This window comes from Anolis sagrei, chromosome 1, assembly GCF_037176765.1.
Source record: "Anolis sagrei isolate rAnoSag1 chromosome 1, rAnoSag1.mat, whole genome shotgun sequence".
Lineage (NCBI taxonomy): Eukaryota > Metazoa > Chordata > Lepidosauria > Squamata > Dactyloidae > Anolis > Anolis sagrei.
Window position 1 is genome coordinate 246643288 of NC_090021.1, and position 21730 is coordinate 246665017.

Consider the following 21730-nt stretch of genomic DNA (forward strand, 5'->3'; position numbering starts at 1 on the left):
AAATGCGGTCATCACTAATAGTCAACATGGATTTATCAAGAACAAGTCATGCCAGACTAATCTGATCTCTTTTTCTGATAGAGTTAGAACCTGGGTAGATGCAGGAAACGCCATGGATGTAGTGTACCTGGATTTCAGTAAGGCCTTCAACAAAGTCCCCCATGACCTTCTGGCAAACAAACTAGTCAAATGTGGGCTAGGCAAAACCATGGTTAGGTGGATCTGTAATTGGTTAAGCGAGAGAACCCAGAGGATGCTCACCAATGCTTCCTCTTAATCCTGGAAAGAAGTGATAAATGGTGTGCCGCAGGGTTCCGTCCTGGGCCTGATCCTGTTAACATCTTTATTAATGACTTAGATGAAAGGTTCGAAGGTATGATCATCAAGTTTGCAGATGGCACCAAATTGGGAGGGATAGCCAATACCCCAGAAGATAGAAGCAGAATTCAAAACGATCTGAACAGATTAGAGAGATGGTCCAAAACTAACCAAATGAAGTTCAACAGTGACAAATGCAAGATACTCCACTTATGCAGAAAAAAGAAATGCAAAGTTAAGAAGGGGGGGGGGGTGCCTGGCTTGACAACAATACATGCGAAAAATATCTTGGGAGTCCTCATGGACAACACATTAAACGCAAGCCAACAATGTTATGCAAAAGCTTAAAAAGCCAATGGGATTTTAGCCTGCATCAATAGGAGTCTAGTGCCTAGATCCAGAGAAGTCATGCTGCCCCTCTAGTCTGCTACCTGGAATACTGTTTCCAATTCTGGGTACCACAGTTTAAGGGAGATGTTGACAATATGGAATGTGTCCAGAGGAGAGTGACTCAAAGGATCATGGGTCTGGAGAACAAGTCCTATGAGGAGCGGCTTAAAAAGCTGGGCTTTCTAGCCTGCAGAAGAGAAGCTGAGAGGAAATATGATGAGAGACATGTATAAAAATGTGAGAGGAAGTTTTAGGGAAGAGGGAGCAAGCTTGTTTTCTGCTGCCCTGGAGACTAAGATGTGGAACAATGACTTCAAACTACAGGAAAGAAGATTCCACCTGAACATTAGAATGAACTTCCTAACTGTGAGAACTGTTCAGCAGTGGAACTCTCTGCCCCGGAGTATGGTAGAGGGTCCTTCTTTGGTGGCTTTTAAACAGAGGCTGGATGGCCATCTATTGGGGGTGCTTTGAATGCGATTTTCCTGCTTCATGGCAGAATGGGGTTGGGCTGGATGGCCCACGAGGTCTCTCTCATTCTATGATTCATTCTGTCACTTCAAACCGGAATACAGTTAACCCAGAATAATTTGTAATACTGAAAGCAAACCACTAGAGGACACAATGAAACTATGAAAGTTATGAAGTACTTTGAGATATCTAATATTGACAACAGGGGTTTCTTTTGTCAACCAATGGATACATTTTGCTGGGCTGCCTTCAGGATCTGGCAGCAGTAAATGTCCAGTACTGTAATAAGATTTCTTCCAAATGTCAAAGGTTTCAGACTTACAGGTAAATCCCACATGCATGTGTATTTGCTGGGACTGATAGTATAGAGTAGGTTATTATAAATATATTCATTTTTGACATTTACACTCTGCCCTTCTGTTTCAAAGATCTCAAGGCAGCTAACACAAATAAACAGCAAGAAACACAACAAAAATAATGGGGAGGGGGGAAAGCCCTACACCACTGAAAAGGAAACATATCCTAACATACAATGAAATGGCTGTTTTGTAAAGACTTTTTTGAAAACTTCAACTTGTACAAAATGCACCCGCTCAAGTACTAGTAGATGTCAAACAGTCAGATTGTGCAATTCCTATCTGCTATTTTTTCAGCCCAGCTTAAAGTGTAGTCATTGCCCTGGATTCACTGCATGTGAAGACTACTCCCTGGGACATTCTAGTGGAGACTGATTGGGTCCAGACAACATCGTATATTTATCAGATTTAATGGCTGCAGCCTCATCTGGACTGTTAGAACCCACCTTTTCAGAGCAGTCATGGGAACAAGGGCCTTGCAAAAAGCTATTTTTTGGACAATAGTTCCCAAAGATCCTGCAGCCATGTCAATCGGGGGATTCTCAGAGAAGCAGTATAAACAGGAACAATTTCTAAACTCTGACTAGTCCCAATACCCTGTTTACAGTCATTAAAATATATTATTTTAGTCCCCACTTTGTAATGTGGTTGGTAATCTTTATATTGAGGTGTATTTACTGTGCTTTAGAGCAGAGTATTTTTTTATTAAACATGCAATAATAGGATAACTTTTTATTTAAATATTTAAACAATTGTGATTTAAAATAAATATTTTAATGAAAGATAAGTGTAACAATTATAGAACTGTTATCACAGAACACACTGATATTGATTTATGTGAAACATTACTCCAACCTTTGAAAATGTTATCTACACTCCAAACAAATGCAGAATGATGTATTAGATATTGATACAATGACCTACATCCAATTATTAAAACCACCTAGAACTGACTTTTGTAACTCCGATTGATTTCACCTAGTTGGAAGGGGTAGTTGGATTCAGACCAATATTTTTTCTAAACAAGCATGTTGACAGAATGCAACAGAACATATCTATTAAGAGAATATATCTATTATACAATATAACTCAAAGACATAGTCGTGTTAGCTTGGATTAGTATGGAGAGGGATCTGTAGCACGTTTGAGACTAATTGAGAGAAAGAAGTTAGTAGCATAAGCTGTCAAAGTCCTAAACTGCAATAGACTTAAACCTATGGAAGCTAATGCTGCCTTCTTTCTCTCAATTAGTCTCAAAGGTGCTACAATGTCTCTCTGCATAATGTAACCAGCAAGTCTCCATGATATCATCCAATGACATGTGTTTGTTCAGCTCTATTATTTGCATACTCTGGAATCTATATGTAGTGTCCCATACTGTAAATCTTTTCTCAAAAACAATGTTGTACTCTATTATATGGGGGAAGGAAGGTGGGGTAGAGGTTTTATGTGCAGCATCTCTTAATTCTGATTATACCATATCAGTGTTTTTCAGGGTATCTGAGAACTGACATTTTCCCTCTACTGTGGCAGAAGACAATTATTGATTTCTCTTCTCATAGCTTGCGATGGAGTGGCAGCTGATAGCTCACAGAACTGTTCTCCTTGGACCATCATTTTAACTTGCACTCCAACAGATCATAGTTTCTTAGTATTGTATAGTGGTTAGAGAACTGGAATAGGACTGTGGAAGGCTGGGATTTGAACTTCTTCTCAACCATGAAAATCCATTGAATGATCTTCAACAAGTCAAACTCTCTCAGCCCCAGAGGAAGACAATTCTTTTTGATCAAATCTTGTCATGAAAACTCTGTGGCGGGATTGCCCTTAGGTCACTGTAAGTTGGAAACGTCTTGAAGGCACACAAATCTATTGAGCAGAACAATTCTGAACCCTAGATTTCAGAAGTCAGAAGCCCTGAAATAAAATAATCCTAATGTTCAAGCAGTCTCCAGATTTTGTTAGTAGCTTCACTTTACTAATTCCCATAGTCTTAAAATGAGGGAAACTAACCTCCTCATAAATCTGTCTCTGAGGACATTAGAATTCACCCAAAAAGAATATATATAGTGCAGATAAGTGGGTGAATACAAAGAAAATTTGACAAGCATTTAGTAACAAGGATATTCAAGCCATACATGTTTAGCAGGGAGCAGATCACTGCAAGACTCCCATCCCACCCTGGAGAGACTTCTCCTTTATAGACTTTATGTACATGAAGACCCCACTGCCTAATCATACACAAGACTTCACTTATTGCAGAAGAAAAGCATCCATTCCTCTTCCTATAAAAGGAAAAAATCACACTGATAGAAGTTATGAAGTGTTCCTAATAATGTTTCTGAAAAAAGCAGTGAACAGGTCAAGTAAACAAACCAACACAACTGCTTCCAAAGAGTCAGACTAGACCCACCAGTGTGAAAGGGGTCTCCAGGAGAGAGAGTATGAAGAACAACTTCAAAGCAAGGAGACAGTAGTTTCACTTCTGCATTAGAATTTTGAAATCATAAATACAGAAAAATATCAGCGGCCCTTAATAATGACAGTTCAAGGAACTACCGCCATAGTTCGCTTTCATGAACTCTTTCTCCAGTCCAAAACATGCAGAATAAATGGACACTCTGTGTTTGAAGGCTGTTGTTTGAAATTTCTACAAGAAAAATATCTATTCTTGCCAAAAAAAGGTAGGTTCAAAAACTATCATTGCACAGGATCCTTCTCCTCAATCCTAAGCAGCAAGCATTTTTTTTTCTACAGCATGGAAGATTTTACCTTTGCCAATTGACCAGTTGATAATCTTCCCCGGGCAACAAATGCACAAATATTACACTACAACTTGGGGATGTGATAAGGATTACTTGTGGTTTATTGTTTATTTTGATGCATGAAGAATAACTTTTTGGAAACAAGAAAGCATGGCAAATACAACTGAAATCTAATGCGATTTTTTTATTAGCCTGCTCTTGGGCATTAGGTAATCAAACCAATTTCACCAACTATTATTGATATTATGCTAGATATCAAAACCAAGATTTCCACTTATGACACTTTTCAATTAACACAAGTTAATTGAACAGGTGCAACTTTACATTGCTAAGCACAAGTCACTACATAATTTTGTTTCTTTTCACTGAGTTTTTCCTAGGATAAACACTTCTTAATTGCTAAAACAAATATACACTAAAGGAAAACATACACTTCTTTGCTCATTCACAAAGGCCTGAGTGTGTTTATTGGGGAGTTCCATTTTGTTGAGCAAAGGCTTCCTCATAATAAGTCTATATGGTTGTTCATGATTATCAACTTGATGTTTTGGTACGTCTGCTGTGAAATTAAATTGTTTCCAGGAAGGTCTGGCTATGTTACCATTGTCCACATTCTCTACTGTAAAAAAAGGTCCATGAAAAACTGAAACAAGATCTCTATTGCCTGTTGAAGCATATTGTTGTACATGGTATTGGCCAAGCAGTATTTTCAACAAACATGTAGTAGCTGCAGTGGAGCAATGGCTTAAACCCTTGTGCCGGCTGAACTGATGACCAGAAGGTTGGCGGTTCAAATCCGCTAGAAGGGGTGAGCTCCTTTCTGTCACCTCCAGCTTCCCATGCAGGGACATGAGAAAAACCTGCCACAGGATGGTAACACATCCAGGCATCCTCTGGGCAACGTCTCTGCAGATGGCCAAGTCTCTCACATCAGAAGTGACTTTCAGTTTCTCAAGTTGCTTTTGACACAATAAAAAACAAACATGTACGCCTGCACACACTCTTATGACTTTTCCTCATATTTAGATAACTCAGAAGAAGGCATCAGAAACATACATGAAGAATATCAGGCTTTCCTGCCTGGGTCAAGCAGTTCTAATCTATATATCTTCTATGAGTTCTACGCAGCACAGAAAATGGCCCAAGTGACCTCTTGTCTTTTCCCACATGTACCTCAGTGCCAACACAAGTACCAGTTGGGCTGAATTTCTGCAATGGTATGTGTAGGTGGCATCTGAAACATGATCTGCACAGATTCTGATGTCAGTGCCTTCTCAGCCACACAGTCATTATTCCCCCTCCTCACAAGAACATGATGAAATATATCAGGGAGATATTTAATGCCATTTAATGTGATGCTGTTGCAGATAAAAGACAACTGTCTGTTCACTTTCTAAGGAGAACCTGCTGTAAGAGAGAGAGAGAAAGTCTTGCAAGTTTTCACAATATTAATTTGCACTGGAGTATTTTCATTTTAACCTCCTGCTTGCTGTCCTCAAGTTAGGGCTTTAATTTTTTCCCCAGAAGGAACCTACTCAATTTTACAGCAACGAGGAAGTAAAGACTAAAAGCACCAGTTATATTATGCTATTCTCTCTGAACAAATATCTACGGTAAATCATTGCTGTGACATCCAGAACAGTTAACCACATTTGTTTATGGCTGGATTTTTCCTCTTCCCTCCCACACATATGATTGTTTAAATGCTCATATAGACTTGAAACTGAGTCACTTCTGGAAAAGATGGGCCAACTATACCTTCAACATTCTGTGTCATACCGACACAACTGATACATTTTCAGGACTTCCATTGAGGAATATAAACAAAAGTAAAGAGGATTCTGAAGGCTTTTGGTTTCTCTACTTTTTTTCATTTAGAAATAGGCTGTCACTTCTTCATTAGGAGTTCTGTCCTCCATGTCATCATGGTTATGACCATATATCTACAACAAACTAAATAGGCACCTATCTTGCATAATCTCTGGAAGTATATGTGTGTGTGTGTGTGTGTGTGTGTATATATATATATATATATATATAAACAGACTGTAACATAATTAATGTAATAAACCTGAGATATCCTTGAAAGGATCTGTTCTTTAAGCAACTTTCCAATTGTTCTTAAACCCCATGAAGCCTTTTGTGGGTGATGTCATCTCTATGGCTGATGATATATGAGCAACAAACTGCGTGTGGCCTGGATCCAGTTTTTTAAATGGAAGTTCTTAAATCTATCATAATGCTAATTCAGTTCTTAGTACAAAAACAAATCTCTTGTTAAACAATAGATAAAAAGACAGCATAGGATAGCCCAAACAGAGCAAAAAAATAATGCTAAGCAATTATCCACAACCAAGGACACCACAGGTTTGTTGTAGGTTTTTTGTCCTCACAACCTCTGAGGATGCCTGCCATAGATGCAGGTGAAATGACAGGAGAGAATGCTCCTAGAACATGGCCATATAGCCTGAAAAACCTGCAACAGCCCAGTGATTCTGGCCACAAAAGTCTTTGACAACACAAGGACACCACAGTTGCTTTGCTCTGGTGGCGAGTCTATCGAGGTTATCACACCAGGGCTTGAAAGCAGGCAGCCTCACATTTTTCCCGCTTGTAGAATTCTGGAAAGTGTAGTTTGGAAAGGTGAGGGACCTCTGCAGCTGAGAATTCAAAAGGCACCTCCCTAAACTACATTTCCCATAATTCCACCTGTGGCAGAAATGTGGGCCTGCTCGCTTTAAAGCCCTGGTGTGATAACATGGAAATCTCTTAGGCAATGTTTTATTAGTAATATCTAGATTATGATTTCCAATATCTCCATGATTCGGACTGCTGAAATTTCATTGCCTTCCTAGGAAACGAAGCCTCAGAATCAAAACTGTAGCAGTTGCCATCATTGCTTCAGCTTCTTCAGCAGCATAAACCTAATGATTGTAGGAAAATAGCTATTCTGCATATGTTGTAAATCAGGACTTGATCCTACACTGAATGAGTGAGGTTATATGTCAAAGGTGAGACCTCACTGAGAAGGCAGTGACCAGATTTTTCACTGCTTTCAGCTAGTTTGGAATTCAGCCAGAGCATTTAATAAATCTAACTGGAGCCATTCAGCACGGCCAACACTAAGTAGAGCTAAGCAGAGCTAGAACTAACAACAGTAAGGAATTTATTGCTCTGTGTTCAATTATGTCCTCTCTAATTGGGAAATGGAGGGTGTGTATCACTTCAGGGTGGACCACCACCCATGAACTAGAAACATGACTTAGTAGAAAAGGACCAATAAGTGGAACCACATGTCTTTAAATTTATTTCAGTAGAAAAAATGAAACAGTTGGCAGACAGTATTGTAGGAAAAAAAGTTTTATTACAGACCAAGTATGACTCGTGGATGTGCTGGAACCTTTGGAATGAGTATTCTAGGAACTGGAATCTTATTTGATTCCTAAGCTTCTCTGGATATCCTTTTAAGCTGAATAATGACTGGGAAATTATGAGAATGGAGAAAGAAAAGGCAATACAATTTTAGATGACCTATTTCAACAGGATATGTGGGTATTTTGAAGAAAGACAAGCTTCACAGTCAATGGTCAAAAGAAGAGTCACATTTATGGAAATCACATGGTGAAACTTTTGATGGACCAAGCCTAGAAATGCAAGAGCCAGAGTAGGGGAGATTTTGCAAGTATTCAAGCAGAAAATAGTGCTGTGTTTTTGTTTTTCCATTGGCAGGAAGAAAAAAAGAATGTGCTTTCTGCTGTTTTCTTTACTGAGATTGCACATCTCTCCCCAGACCATTTCAGATTATAGGGAGGATTAATAAAATACTCCTGTAATTCAACAAATCTCTCTGTATACAGAAAATGAGCAAGTCAGATTCCCTAAGCTAAACTATCCTTCTTCCTGATGGCACTTAGAAATGTAATATGCTTGCTGCCAACATCGAATATTAATAACAACATATTAGGAATCTTTGTTCACACAAGCAATTATAAATAATTCAGACATTACAGATAACCCATAATTAAGTGTGAATGGCAGCCACAACTCAACCCAAAGCTGTTTTTCAGGGAAAATGGAAAAAAGCAGTCAAAAGCAGTCTCACTTTAAAGAGTATAATCCTCAGCTCCCTAGTATGCAATAGATACCACTTACAAATGTATAATGGTTCAATATGTATATAATCCCATTCAAATTAACCACAAAATATAATTCTTGGAGGGTATAGTGTTGGCCACTAGCATAAAATTGTATTAGAGGTATCTCTATAGAATGAATATTAGTAGCTTTTTGTTATAAGACCTATAAATAATACTATCATATTGAAAGGGAGACTGCCAATGAACAGCACTATTGTAGGCCATATTTCAGAGGAGGGAACTGGCAAAATTACCTCTGAGTACCAAGCACCAAATGTCATATATTATGAACCCAAAAGGAGATATGTGTTACAATACTTTGTTGAAGTCCCACTATGCAAGTATTAAATAGATTACTGCTATGAAACCTAACTGAATATGCAAGCTCTCCTGTTGTTAATACTTGGTAAAGGATTGGGCAGCTGAAAAAAAAAACTAAGTAAGATTATAGCTATCACAATGGGTCTAGGAGGCTGGGTCAGGATGGATTACACTGCTTAGAGATCCTCCTTAGTTCAGTTTTGCCTCTAAAGATCTGTGTTCTGGTTTGTGGTGCTTTCTGAAGCGATCTATTGAGGCTCAGCTTCCTGAATGGCTGACTTGATAAGTTAAGACTTGTGATTCAACATCCTCTGGAAGGCAACATGATTTCTATAAGAACTTCCTGACTGTGAGAGCTGTTCAGCAGTGGAACTCTCTACCCCCAGAGTGTGGTGGAGGCCCCTTCTTTGAAGGCCTTTAAACAGAGGCTGGATGGCCATCTGTCAGGGATGCTTTGAATGTGATTTTCTTGTTTCTTAGCAGGGGGTTGGACTGGATGGCCCACGAGATCTCTTCCAATTCTATGATTCTATCCCTGTCCTTCATAAAGAAAATGTGGGGTAAAAGAAGCTAAGCCCTCATATACATGAACAATAACTAAAGAATGGTTGCTGATGCCATGTTCCCAAAGAGCGTTGGCTTATAAGTATGCATATGCTCAGCCATGTCAAACAACAAGAAAATCCTCCAACACCAGGCAACCAAGCTTTATCAAACCTAGGCAATAAATGGCTTTCATTGTATCTTTGGTCCGTGAAGTGATGAAAACCTTTCTGCAGGCTACTAAGTATTTTACCATGTTTGAAAGGTTGGACCATTTCTGGTGCACATTTCTCTCCATTCCCTCCATCTCTCACAGAAACCTCCTTTCTCTCTGTATGAACATTTGAGAGAACATCTCTAGGTTTATCTGGGGCACCAGTCACAGAAGTGTTTAAAAACCCTTCACAATGGTATGAGGGGACTATAAAAATATAACTTGCCAAGTTCCTCTAGGCAGGCTATTCTGTTCTGCTGATTACTCAGTCCAAAACACTCCAGGCACAATGATAAACAGAACGGCTCATTATTTCCTTTCAGTCAAGATTGGGGAGCCACTCCCAAACAAGTCAGACTGGCTGAAATATCCCTTGATGACAAGATTTTTAGAATGATTTGATGAAATTAATATATTAAGACACGTAACTTCTTATTGACATTTACATATGTGGTACATTAAAAAAATAATGAAGAAACACCATACCAGCCAACCAACCAAACGGGGAAGGATCAATTCTTGCCAGGATTTCAGCACTCAACTTCAGCTGCATCCCACCAGCACCACCTAGAATGGAGCTCCATCTTTGCAGCTACCATTACTAAACAGAACCCATTAGAGCACAACAGAGATGCTATTTTAAGATTACAAGTATGTGAGCATGTTAGATATGCTTTCTCTCCCACCTACATATTCTGAAAATATCTCTGTTTCGCATTTAATGACACTGTATACTCCAGTATGGAAAAGAAAATGTGAAAGTGTAACACACATACTCTTTTCCCCCCAACATTGACTCTGCAACAAAACCAAAATCATGAGGAGGAAACAGCCACAGGGAAATCAGTAAACATTTTTGGGAACTAGTGAACCATACAGGAGCACAGCCCAAGCTGAGTAGGTTCATCATCTTTGAGAAACTGATAAGGAATTAACTGATAGTACAGTTTGAACTAGCTTCTTCTATTTTAAAAGTGTAGAAGGTTAAGTCAATTAATGGCATTAATAGCAACTGAGAAGGAAATTTCTGTCTTCTCAGTCCAACACTGTAGCCACATCACAGAGATTCTCATAGTGTCTATACGCTTGTAGGATCTTTCAGAGTTAAATTCTTGTTATTGCTCATGTTAATCTCCCTTTCCCCCTTCCCCACCCATGTATAACAAACAGAAACACCCATCCATCTTCAACTTGGAGCCTTCTGATCTGTGGGTCCACAGAACCCATCATTCTCCAGTCAATGTGGTCATTGGCAATTTTGGTTTGCGATGGTTGTGATGGTTTCACTTTTGTCCCATTCAAATCATTTAACTGGCTCTGCCTTTCTAGATTTTGGATATGAACACATACATAATCTTCTTTTTCTTCAACAGTTGTATTGAGAGAATTCTATATGTGTCTGTTAAAAGGGTTACTTATGAAACAGATTTGTTTTGGGGTCTTTATAAAAAGTGGCCCCATTTCCTGAAAGCTCTTTCCCAAAGCACAGCCCTACTTTGCAGATGAATAACTGAACATTCACTCCAAAAAACACTACATAACTTTTGCAAGCAGTTATGTCTGAAGACAAACATTCAGTCTAAAGTATGGTGGAAGTGATTTTGACACACAACTTTTGTGTTCTATGGCACATATATTCAAAGCAGCAAGTCAACGTCAAAAGCATTTCCACTACATTTCATATTTGAATATGCAAGCCTCTTAGTCCTTGGGACTTTAGGCCTTTGTTTATTTGCATAATTTTATTCTGCACATTTAATATAAATTTGACTTTGCTGCTATAACTCAACTAGGTCATTGTCAGGAAGGAAATGAAGACTAGGGAACAGGGACAGTGGTGGTTAATCTGTGTTCTGCTATTCCTGCATTCAGGTGAATAATGAAAATGGCTGTGTTATTTTCTCAGCTGTCCCTGAGATTAGCCTGACTGCAAGTGATTTCAGCTTTGGTCTAGGCGTTATTGGGATCCTGACCTACTTGTTAGGACTGACTAGTCTCTTTTATTGTCCATCACAAGTCTCTTTCTATCTGCCTGCCTTCCCAGTCCTACCCTGTGCCAGAACTGCTCAGCAGCCCCTTATCCTAGGGCAGCCTCTGGTACTATTTCACTCAGATTAGTACCTCTATTACAGTAGCTGGGATTCTATTGATTAGTCACAAATACAGTACATTTATCCAACCACTTATTGACTAGTGAGTCACCAAATAGGTAAATCCCATTGATTGGATGAATCTACTCTAATTAGGCATCTGTGCTCTTGGCTGCCCATGCTGAAGCATCAGCAAAGACAGTTATTTCATACTTCCGGAATGTTTTTGCTTTAAGAAACATAGGTGCTTAAAAAGGTTGATTTGTAATATATGGTTATTTCCAAAAAAGAGAGCAGGGAATTTTTTTTGTGTCAGGAGCGACTTGAGAAATGGGTTAAACTCTTGTGTCAGCAGGACTGAAGATCGACAGGTCGGAGGTTCGAATCTGGGGAGAGCGCGAATGAGCTCCTTCTATCAACTCCAGCTCCTCATGCGGGGACATGAAAAGCCTCCCACAAGGATGGTCACTTCAGGTCATTTCTGGAGTGAGAGAATCAGCCGTCTACAAAGATGTTGCCCAGGGGATGCCCAGATGTGTTGTAATCCTGTGGGGAAGCTTCTCTCAAGGATGGTAAAACATCAAAACATCTGGGCGTCCCCTGGACAACATCCTTGCAGACGGCCAATTCTCTCACATCAGAAGAAGGGTGGGGAAAATGAAACACAGGAAGAAAAAATAACTCCTTTGCATTTATATCTTGTCCTTTTATAAAAGAGTTCAGTGTAGTGCAAAGTTATTCCGCCATTTATCCTAAAAATTCATGTGAGGGGGAAAAAAACTAGTCTGAGCAACTCAAGAGCACCCTTTTGAAAGGGCTCACTGTTCCAGATTCTGTTTGCTACATCAGTTCTTCTTAAATTAGTACCCTCCATATATGCATCTATAGAAAACTGCATGTGAACAGAGTTCTATCCATACAATAAAGGAAATATTAAAAAATCAAATGTTTTAAAAAGTGAAAGAACCTATTACTATCCATATGAAAACTAACATCCACAGTTGCTCAATAGGTTTGTTACACCAAAGGGAAACATGTAACCAAAGAGTAGCGAAAAAGCATGACCTCTGTCCACATGGGAAACCCTACCACAGGCTTCTGTACATATATGTGTCAGCTCTATGAAGACAGTCAAATGGCTGTGTACAGGGCTTCTTCTTTATGTATTCCTTAAACACTGAAAAAGGCTACTGTTAGTTACCAATAAACCTCAGCAGGTTTCTATCATGTAAGTTCCAAAGGAGGCAAAATACAATATTTCCTCTTTGTTTAAATGTTTGGTTTAAACAACCTACCAATAATTCCTCAAAAGCAATGTGTCCCTTTAATAGTAGGCTACCATAACAAGGGCCTTTGGAGAGCATACACAACGTGGAAAAAGAAACTAAGAAAAGAAAAGAAAATCCCAAATGAAAACTGGATGATGGGAGGAGGGATCTCTCTTCCGGCAGAATTCTATGTTCTGACCTTCCGGCGAACTCTAAATAACCAGCTCATAATTTCACAAAGCTTTTGGAATGGAAAGCATGTTGTATGATGCTAGAGAATCCAAGTCTCTGAATACTTTTGTTATCTAGCCAAGTATCAGTTAAAGCAAACTTGTGTTTAACAATGTGTTTTCTGTCAGCTGAGAAACTTGTATACTATACAAAACAATATAATGCTATAATTTGCCACATGCACATATAGAAGATTAGACAATTTTTACATATTTCATATAGTTTATTCTATGTACTATATTATGCCAGCAATACAAATGTAAATGAAGCCAGGACCAGTGAGTGCAGAAAAGGAAAATGCATTCTAATAATATCAAGAAGGTAAAAGCCCAAATAAAATGATGCTGGAGGGCCAAGAGAGAAGGAAAAGTTTGGAGAGACAAGTAATCTAGAAACTTCAGCAAATTCTAGATATAATATATAAATATAACTGATAAGTATAATCCATTTTTCCCAGAAAGAGCTCAGAATCCGAGCTGAAGAAAGTAAAATCTCCTCACCATAAAGCCTATCTTCATAATAGGTGCTCAGTAAAAGACTTTAAAAGATCCACAAGTGCATATCTCTCTCTGTGTGTAAGTGGATACACACCCCAAGTAAGCACGTGCAAAGTAAGTTCTCTAAGTTCTGCAACATACTACGCTACCCAAGTTAGTATTGGCAAAACAAAAGTTAACCATGTTCTGACAACCTTTAAACACAATAGATGGGTTTGTATCTTGGTTTAAATTCTCTTCAGATCTTTTAAGTCCCAATTATCTCAATGACACATAATTAAGCAAATGCACTCCTCACCTACACTTTCACACACACATCACAGAAAGAAATGGGACTTCAAAGGGGAAATAGGAAACCTAGCTCATAAGAGGTCGAAAAGAATGTGAGCAGAAGAAAAAAAATAAAAGCCAGAACAGAAATATTATTGTGAGGTAAGAGAGGGCAAGAGTCTTAGGAGCACACTAAAAATAAAATAAAATGAAGACCACGAGTGTCTGTCTGTCTGTGTGTTCATCCCTCCAATGCTGTTCAGCTACTTCAACTACAACCACCTATGCAAATTAGGCCCAAAAAGAGTTGTAATCCAGCAGCTTTTAGAGGACCACATTCCCCACGTCTGTTGTAGATAAATAGCTATTGAATACATTTAAGTGTGAAGTTTCCCATTATAATTTCTACTGAACCATCATTAACACTAGCACCTCTTGGCAAGGTGCTACCTTTTGGCAGCTTAAAGTAATGGATGCCATGTGGATTAGTAAACCATACAGTCCTCCATACTTGCTGGGGTTAGGGATGCAGGTCTCCCATACAAAAGTGGAAAAATGCTAATGAAAAATACCTCTCCAGGAATGTTCAGGTTCTCCAGTCAAGAAGAAGTTGACCACTGAGGACTTAAAAGAGATTTATAGAGGAACAATATTAATCAAATCCATGAATAATCAACTATGCAAAAGTTAAACCATTAAAAGTGGAGGGCCTACTGTAGTAACTAAGAATATCTGAGAGCTGGTGTAGTGGTTTGAGTGTGGGATTAAGACTCTGTGAGACAAGGGTTCAAATCCTCACTCAACCATGAAAACTCACTGAGTGACCATGGGCAGGTCACATTCTGTTAGCCTCAGAGAATGGAAAAGGCACCACCCCCCCAAATAAATCTTGCCAAGTAAACCCCTTGATAGCTTAACCTTAAGGTCATGGTAACTGGGAAATGCCTTGAGGGACACGCAACAACAGCAAAGACAACAACATTTATTTCATTATGGTACATGCCAATGCTCCAATATTTGTAGCATTGTAATCTTTAAGGAAAACTTATCAGTATAACCACAGTCCGCATTTATGCTCCAACTACAGAGGCAGAAGAAGAAATTGAAAATGTATGTGCTGGAGTTCAGGAAGACTACAAACCAAACCAAAACCTCTCTTGATCATAGGCAATTGGAATGCAAAAGTCAGAATAGCATCACAGATTGCAAGAAAATTTGAACTTGGATCAAGAAATGGAGCATGAGAGACAGACTGAATTTTGAGAAGCTAATAATGTGCTCATCACAGACACATTCTTCAAACAACCAAAGAAGCCACCGTATGCATGAACATCACCTGATGGCTAATATAGAAATCAATTAGACTACATCATCATAAGCAGAAAATGGGCACACTCCATTCTCTCTGTAAAAAAACAAGACTAGGAACAGATTGTCACCCAGACCATGTACTACTGATATCAAAAATTGAGTAAACCTAAAAAACCAAACATTGTGCCAAAAATACCACCTGAAAAACATATCTATAGAATTTAAAGATAACATAAAATAAGTTGCACTAATAAGTCTAATTGATCGGGAGCCAGATGAACTCTGAACTGAAGCCAGGGACACTGTCAGAAATAAACCCTTCAAAAAGTTAAGGTGAGAAGCAAAAGTAAAATGTGACAGAAATAGGGTCAAGAACCATGAATGCAAATGTTTTGTGACTTGTATACCATTTCTGTGTATGGTTTATTTGAAACGTAGTGTTGGAGACAAGTTCTACATATATTATGAACTGCTAAAAAGGCAAATAAATTGGTACTAGAGCAAATCAAACCTGAACTCTCCCTAGCAGCTAGGATGTCTAATGAGATGATTGTACTTTGGCCATATCATGAGAAGACATGGTTTCCGAGAGAAGACAAAAATCAGTGGTAAGGTAGAAGGTAATAGGATGAGAAGACAACTGTATTACAAAAGGATTGCCTCCTTTAAGGAAGCCATAGCTCTGACTCTGAAAGAACTTAACTTGTGCTAGGGTTACTTAGGTCTCTCATTCATAGGGTTACCAGAAGTAAAAGTCAACCTGATGGCAATATGTAGCAACAAATTTGTTGGGAATAGTACAATATCTGAACAGTCATGAAAGTGAAATATGTTAAAAATGATGAAAGTACATGGTAAATGGGAAGGAGTACCCAAAAACGGTGTCTCCAAAAGTTTCTAGAGCAGCAAAAGACAAAATTACACAAAAACATAGGGGAAAAGGGAACTTTGAATGCAGAACTACATAACAGCTGCTTCAGCAATTTTCATTTCCTTTACTCTGCTGGCAAGAAGTCCCAGGAAGTAGGAAATATATTCATTTAGGCTATATCTGGATTTAATTGTATCTGAGATAAACATAGAGGTTTTTACTACAGGGTGGGATTCCTCATGGTTATGTTAAATGTAATCCCATTGCTTGTTATGTGGGAAAAACAATATGCAGGTTTGTTATAGCAGAGTTCTGTTTTACTCTTCTTCAGAAGGAAAATAAGGGTGTGTTGGTGACACTGGAACTTCACATACTGATTTCAATTTGGGAGGCACTACACACTCAGACACACTTCCATTTGAAGATTATAGGATTAGCCAGAGGAGTAACAGCAATGAAATGAATTTAATAGTACAACCAATGAATATCACAAATGTCATATATCATAGCCATAATTCAATGACTGAGGTCTTATCAACTGTAAGTAGACGCAGAAAATCTCAGTTAACTAAAAGATCATTGCAGGTAACTGATGGAAAATTAAAATAAAAACTAAAACATCCTTGAGGAATTAAATCCGTTAACAAAAAATATCATTGCCTGTATTGTTGACACCTCATCTGAAATACTCAGAACATAACTTTTTAAAAAGTAAATGTCTTTATAACTCAATTTAGTAGACTCTCAGTTGACTGGAACTCAAGCAACCAGAACTTTCCAGCAGCCACCAAAAATTAGCTGAAGTAATACTTTTAAATAAAAATTAAAATTAAATCAATTTACAGTGGAAATGTTACATTAAGTTTGGTTTTATTTGTCTTTATTTACTCTTAATTACATTTCCATATTAGGAATAAGTCAACACAGAGTTTACAGTATAGTATAGCATGCGTTACAGTTTTAGGCCTATTTTAATACTAACTCTCAAGCAACCAGACACTGCATCTATCCGGAATCTACCAATCCCCATGGGTGCCAGTTAACTTAGAGTCTGTTGTATAGTGTTTAAAAGTTAGTTTGTTGCCATCGCATATTACAATAGTTAGAGTAACCTGTTGTATTACTTTTCCATTACTTTCTATCACTTTTCAAGTCAAACATTTTGGGACTGATAAAAAGTGGGGAGAAAATTGAAAAATGGCTTGATTTTGTCCAAATGTTTACACATGTATGGTTTTAAAATATGGTGTCAAATTGTTCACTATGCATTTAATTTCTTTAATTTATTATCTACTGTTTTCCATTTCTGTTTAAATTGTTTAATGCTGCTTAATTTTAATCTAAAATTGTTCAAATGGTTTTTATTTATTCATTCCCTGGGATCCCATGATATAAAGGACATAAATATTTAAATTCATGCATACAGTCAGTCCTTCACAATCACCGGTGAGGGGGTTAGGGGAACAGGACCCCTATGAAAGTGAAAATACCAGGAATGTCTCTAGACCCCCCCCCCCAACCCAAGTTTCTACCTTTTGCATTGAAACTCTATGCCCAGCACAGAAGCATTTCCTTATATATATAATTTTATCCATAGGTAGGTGGAAGCTAAGCACATGCCACTCCTCTTCCACCCACCCAGCTGCCCACATAGGAATTTTCCTAACATCCCTTTCCCTATCTTTACCTATCTGGATGGAAGAAGCTAAAAGTATGGGGAGTTTTGTCACTTTTCAAGACAAACATTTTGGGGCTGATAAGAAAATGAGGGGAAATTTGAACAATGGCTTTTAAAAGTAATTTCTGAAAATAATTCAAGTCTGTTTCTTGTTATTTTTGAAACATGATTCAATGTCCCACTCCAATATAATTAGTAGCATGTAGAGCATTATTTGTAGTTCATTACTCCTATGTTCTGGGAACATAATGCAGTAGCAGAAGCCAGACAGCAATTGCTAGTCTGGGGGAATGGAGCAGCTGGACCATAATGGAAGCTGCTGAAGAGCCAGTGCATCATCCCCTGGAGATGAGCACTTGGAGTGCTGTTACATTGTTATTGTTGCTGCTGGAGAGGATGACATGGAACAGGGGTTTTGGTGACATCCACCAGTCCTTCCTGAGTGGGATATGAGTGGGCAGCAGGAGGAGGTGGGGAGATGTCAGGTAGCCGTTTTTAAATAACAGTGTGCTGAAAACGTCTGTGTGCCCCTATTAAAATAGTCTTTGCAGTCTCTCCAAAAACTTCTCTTGACTTATACATGTAATGGACTTATTATACATGAGTATATATACTAGTCAAAGCATATAAAAGTAAGCTTTAAAGTGTATAAAATTAAAGCTGTTGTCTTAGACCAGCATTTCTCAACCTGGGGGTCGGGACCCCTAAGGGGTCGCGAAGGGATGTCAGAGGGGTTGCCAAAGACCATTGGAAAACACAGTATTTTGTGTTGGTCATGGGGGTCCTGTGTGGGAAGTTTGTCCCAATACTATTGTTGGTGGAGTTCAGAATGCTCTTTGACAGCTTGGATCAAAGAAAATAAAGTGAAACTGTTAATTTAGAGGAGGAAAAAATGGGGGGGGGGGGGTTAACAAAACCTCCTCGATATGTAGAAAGAAAGAAACCACTGCCAGAGAGGAGAGGATAATACTGAAGAGAGAACAAGGACAATATGATACAGCTTACCCTATGCAAAGTGTGGAAAAAACCACCACCCCTTCCTTCTCCTTTGTCCTCCCCATTCTCCAGCATATATTTCTCCTAGACGTACCCCCTTTTTACCCCTTTTATCTTTGTATGTTTAAAAAACCCTCAATAAAAATTATTTATATAAAAAAATAGAATGCTCTTTGATTGTAGGTTAGCTATAAATCCCCAGCAACAACTCCCAAATGCAAGGGTCTATTTTCCCCAAACTCCACCAGTGTTCACATTTGGATATATTGAGTATTTGTGCCAAGTTTGCTCCAGATCCATCATTATTTGAGTCCACAGTGCTCTCTGGATGTAGGTGAACTACAACTCCAAAACTCAAGGTCAATGCCCACCAAACCCTTCCATTATTTTCTGTTGGTCATGGGAGTTCTGTGTGCCAAGATTGGTTCAATTCCATCATTGGTGGATTTCAGAATACTCTCTGATTGTAGGTTAACTATAAATCCCAGCAACTACAACTCCCAAATAACAAAATCACCCCCCAACCCCACCAGTATTCAAATTTGGGCGTATCAGGTATTTGTGCCAAACTTGATCCGGTGAATGAAAATACATCCTGCATATCAGATATTTACATTCAAATTCATAATAGTAGCAAAATTAGAGTTATGAAGTAGCAACAAAAATAATTTCATGGTTGGGGGTTACCACAACCTGAAGAAGTGTATTAAGGGGTCGCCACTGGACAGAGGCACCCAATGTTGGTAAAAGGAATTACTCTTTTGTCTTCTAGAAATGCCCTAAACTGAATGCATTTGTAAGAGAAAACACCTGATTTAATGATAAACGATATTGTATAATCTCTTATAGCCCTAATTAATATTAGGAGATGGATTTTTCCCCTGCCCAGTGACAGGAATGCATTCAAAGTTAATAATTACTTATTTCAACACTGGACTTCAACCATTTCTAAAAGTAAGGGATAAATAAATCTTTCCAACCTGCGCCTGCATATCACATGAGTCAAATGAAATGCCCACAATAACACTGTGTTCTCTGCACTGGGGGAAGGAGCACAGTTTTCTATGTTGTACCATTAATTTCAAATAGCAAAAGCGAAAGCAAGCAAAAGAGCCACCAAGAATAACATAGTTATTTATTAACAATATAGTCTTTGTGAATATTTACTAAACATGCTGAAAGAATGTAGTCTAGCATCTACCTGTGAAAACCTCTTGAAAGTTCTCAAAATCTCTGTAGATATCCTAGGATTATTCCTCATTGAAATTAAAGCACTCGTCATTCCTACAACACACAAAGCTAGCCATGCATTATCTGTGAAATCATCTTGGTTACGTTCTTCTTATGAATATTGAATATCTAGCATTGCACAGAAGAAATTTTGAATTATTGGTTCTGTTCCATGCTCTGGTATTTATGTTTGCTTCCTTATGTCTGCTTCATGGGTCACACCATTGCCATGAAAAAAGTATATTTGTTTCCTGGCAATTTCTAAGATAATTCCTTATTGTTATTACCTGTCATGCCTACAAGTACAACTTGACTGCTGAGAGAGAGAAAGAAAATAGCTAAAGGAGCTGTTCAAGGACTAAAAGTAGTCCCCTTTGCCCTTCAGTGCATAGTCACAAAGGCATCACATTGGAATTTTTAAGTTTCCTTCTTTTCACAACAAAAATGGGACAAAATGGAGTCACACGTAGATTTCTGGCACATTGAGTCATATCTAAACAGAGGTGTCAATCATGTGCAATATGTGACAGAAACAGTGTGCTCAAAGGTATACCTAAAATTACATTCAGGTGAGGGGTTGTCTCCCATTTGTTTTTACTGAAAGAGTGGATGTTAACTTTTGAACTTCTCTCTCCCCTTCTCTCCACCATAAAAGAGGCTGCACTTCCTTTGAAAGATCAGGTTCATAGCTTATGTGTTTTCTTAGGGCGCTTCCACACAGCTCTATATCCTAGAATATAAAGGCAGGAAATCCCACATTATCTGAGTGTGGACTCAGATAACTCAGTTCAAAGTATATTATTTATTTATTATTTATCGTGTCATCAGCAACCATTGTATTACAATTCTAACAGAGCAAAACAAACACAGAGATTAAAAAGAAAAAGAAAAAAGAAAAAAAAGAAAGAAAAAAACCACACAGATTTTGTAAATTTGGTATTTGGTTAAATGTCCTTTGACCAGTATCTGGCCACTTGGAGTGCCTCTGGGGTTGCCGCAAGAAGGTCCTCCATCGTGCATGTGGCAGGGCTCAGGGTGCATTGCAGCAGGTGTTCAGTGGTTTGTTCTTCTCCGCACTCGCATGCTGAGGATTCCACCCTGTAGCCCCATTTCTTAAGATTGGCTCTGCATCTCGTGGTGCCAGAGCGCAATCTGTTCAGCGCCTTCCAAGTCGTCCAGTCTTCTGAGTGCCCAGGGGGGAGTCTCTCATCTGGTATCACCCATGAATTGAGGTGCTGGGTTTGGGCCTGCCACTTTTGGACTCTCGCTTGCTGGGGTGTTCCAGCGAGTGTCTCTGTAGATCTAAGAAAACTATGTCTTGATTTAAGTCGTTGACGTGCTGGCTGATACCCAAACAGGGGATGAGCTGGAGATGTCTCTGCCTTGGTCCTTTCACTATTGGCTGCTACTTCCCGGTGGATGTCAGGTGGTGCAATACCGGCTAAGCAGTGTAATTTCTCCAGTGGTGTGGGGCGCAGACACCCCGTGATAATGCGGCATGTCTCATTAAGAGCCACATCCACTGTTTTAGTGTGATGAGATGTGTTCCACACTGGGCATGCATACTCAGCAGCAGAGTAGCATAGCGCAAGGGCAGATGTCTTCACTGTGTCTGGTTGTAATCCCCAGGTTGTGCCAGTCAGCTTTCGTATGATGTTGTTTCTAGCGCCCACTTTTTGTTTGGTGTTCAGGCAGTGCTTCTTGTAGGTCAGAGCACGGTCCAAAGTGACTCCCAGGTATTTGGGTGCGCTGCAATGCTCCAGTGGGATTCCTT

The 21730-nt window shown here is 38.8% G+C and overlaps 1 protein-coding gene across 1 annotated transcript in view; it reads right to left on the reverse strand.

The window, feature by feature from the left end:
- Positions 1–21730, reverse strand: part of PTPRJ (protein tyrosine phosphatase receptor type J) — a 108564-nt gene that overhangs the window by 45071 nt on the left and 41763 nt on the right. The window lies entirely within an intron of this gene.